Genomic DNA, 2,404 nt, shown 5'->3' with positions numbered 1-2,404 from the left:
AGAATGATGTTGATGATGATAAAGAGGAGGGGAGGATAACAATGATATCGATGATGATGATGACAACGATGATTACCATGAAGACTAGGACAACCAGGATGACCATGACGACCATGAGGAGGAGGAGGAATTAAAAAAATCTAATCTGACAACCATGTCACAAACAATCACTCTAATACTAACTTTTCCAAGACAATAATATTTCTATTGAAATACACTGCTTTCATGTTTACAATTCAACACAGCTGCAGGTCAACATCCAAGCCTTTGCAATAAAATTAGGTACAGATGGAAACTGTATGGAAGTTTATCAGATGGATTGTACCGGCAATTCAATCCAGACATCTCACATATTATTTTATGTTGATTCTGATTTCCATTGTGACTTTATATAAGAATATGTTTTTGTTAAATTTCAAATACCAGCTTGACATTAATTTCAAATTTAGGCACAAGGCCAGCAATTTCAGGTGTGAGGGTAAGTCGATTACATTGATCTCGGTTCAACTGGTTCTTATTTTATTGACCCTGCAAGGATGAAAGGCAAAGTCTTTGAATTTGAACTCAGAATGTAATGACAGACAAAATGCTTCTAAACATAGTGCCCAGCATGCTAACAACTCTGCCAGCTCCTCACCTTAAATACCAGCTTAATATTGATTAATTGTAGTTTGTCATTATTAAGCTCCTTATTTGAGCTCCTTAGTTTCTCATTATTAAGGCCCCCAGTTAAAGGACAGCTTCCTCCCTTCATCCAACTAGCCTAAGAGCCCCTTAATAATAAAATGCTTTGGGTGGGTGTTATTCTTCCTTGACTAAACATTAAGGAAAAGAAAAAATAAAAGAGAAAAGGAAGTACCATATATCTAATAATATATTCTGAAATGTAGGTTTAGTTATCTTCAATTTTCAAGCAGAATGTGGCTATTGTATATAGCTGTTTGGAGACTGTATATTCTTTTCTACTGCAAGTACAAGGCCCAAAATTTTTGTAGAGGTGGGAGCCAGTCGATTAGATGAACCCCAGTATGCAGCTGGTACTTAATTTATCGACCCCCAAAATGATTAAAGGCAAAGTGGACCTCGACGGAATTTGAACTTAGAACATAAAGACAGACAAAATACCACTAAGCATTTTGCCTGGCATGCTAACATTTCTTATTTCTTTATTGCCCACAATGGGCTAAACATAGAGGGGACAAACAAGGACAGACAAAGGGTTTTAAGTCAATTACATCCACCCCAGTGCATAACTAGTACTTAATTTATCGACCCTGATAGGATGAAAGGCAAAGTGGACCTCGGCAGAATTTGAACTCAGAACATAAAGACAGACAATATACCACTAAGCATTTCACCCGGCGTGCTAACATTTCTGCCAGCTCACCACCTTTTGGAGACTGTATATTGAGCTTATATTGACAATAGTACATTTTGACAATGGAGGCAAAACACAGATGTACATTCACACACACACACATGTGCAGAAATGTAGATATTCTTTTACTTGTTTCAGTCATTTGACTGTGGCTATGCTGGAGCACTACCTTGAAGAGTCTTTTTTTTTAGTCGAACAAATCGACTCCAGCACTTATTACTTAAGCCTAGCACTTATTCTGTCAATCAATTTTGCCAGACTGCTAAGTTACAGGGATGTAAACTCACCAACACATGTTGTGAAGCAGTGAAGGAAGGACAAACACAGACAGAAAGACATACACACATAGATATGTATATAAACATGTGTGTGTGTGTGTGTGTATGTGTGTGTGAGACAAGCTTCTTTCCGTTTCTACCAAATCCACTCACAAGGCTTTGGCCAGCCTGAGGCTATAGTAGAAGACATTTGCCCAAGGTGCCACGCAATGGGACTGAACCTGGAATTATGTGGTTGGAAGCAAGTTTCTTACTACACAGCCACAGCTTCACCTCTAGGGAGACATGAAAACGTCTAATTCAAATAAGTCAACTGCAAGTCATCGGTGTCAAATAGGTGATGTCAACATGTCTTATACACATTTTATTTCTTTTTAAGTCTTTAAAAGCTGACTTAAAGGAAATTTGTTAGCTTCTATGTGGCAGATTTTAACAGTGGAGGCGCAATGGCCCAGTGGTTAGGGCAGCAGACTCGCGGTCATAGGATTGCGGTTTCGATTCCCAGACTGGGCGTTGTGAGTGTTTATTGAGCGAAAACACCTAAAAGCTCCACGAGGCTCCGGCAGGGGATGGTAGCAAACCCTGCTGTATTCTTTCACCACAACTTTCTCTCACTCCTACTTCCTGTTTCTGTTGTGCCTGTAATTCAAAGGGTCAGCCTTGTCACACCGTGTCACGCTGAATATCCCCGAGAACTACGTTAAGGGTACACGTATCTGTGGAGTGCTCAGCCACATGCACGTTAATT

General features: G+C 39.5%; 1 protein-coding gene across 2 annotated transcripts in view; it reads left to right on the top strand.

Annotated features, from left to right (window-relative positions):
• LOC106884336 (voltage-dependent T-type calcium channel subunit alpha-1I) overlaps nt 1-2,404 on the top strand; it is an 894,587-nt gene that overhangs the window by 418,075 nt on the left and 474,108 nt on the right. The gene's annotated exons all lie outside the window — the stretch shown is intronic.

This window comes from Octopus bimaculoides, chromosome 6, assembly GCF_001194135.2.
Source record: "Octopus bimaculoides isolate UCB-OBI-ISO-001 chromosome 6, ASM119413v2, whole genome shotgun sequence".
Lineage (NCBI taxonomy): Eukaryota > Metazoa > Mollusca > Cephalopoda > Octopoda > Octopodidae > Octopus > Octopus bimaculoides.
The sequence above is the reverse complement of the archived record's forward strand: the minus strand, read 5'-3'. Positions and strand labels throughout refer to the sequence as shown.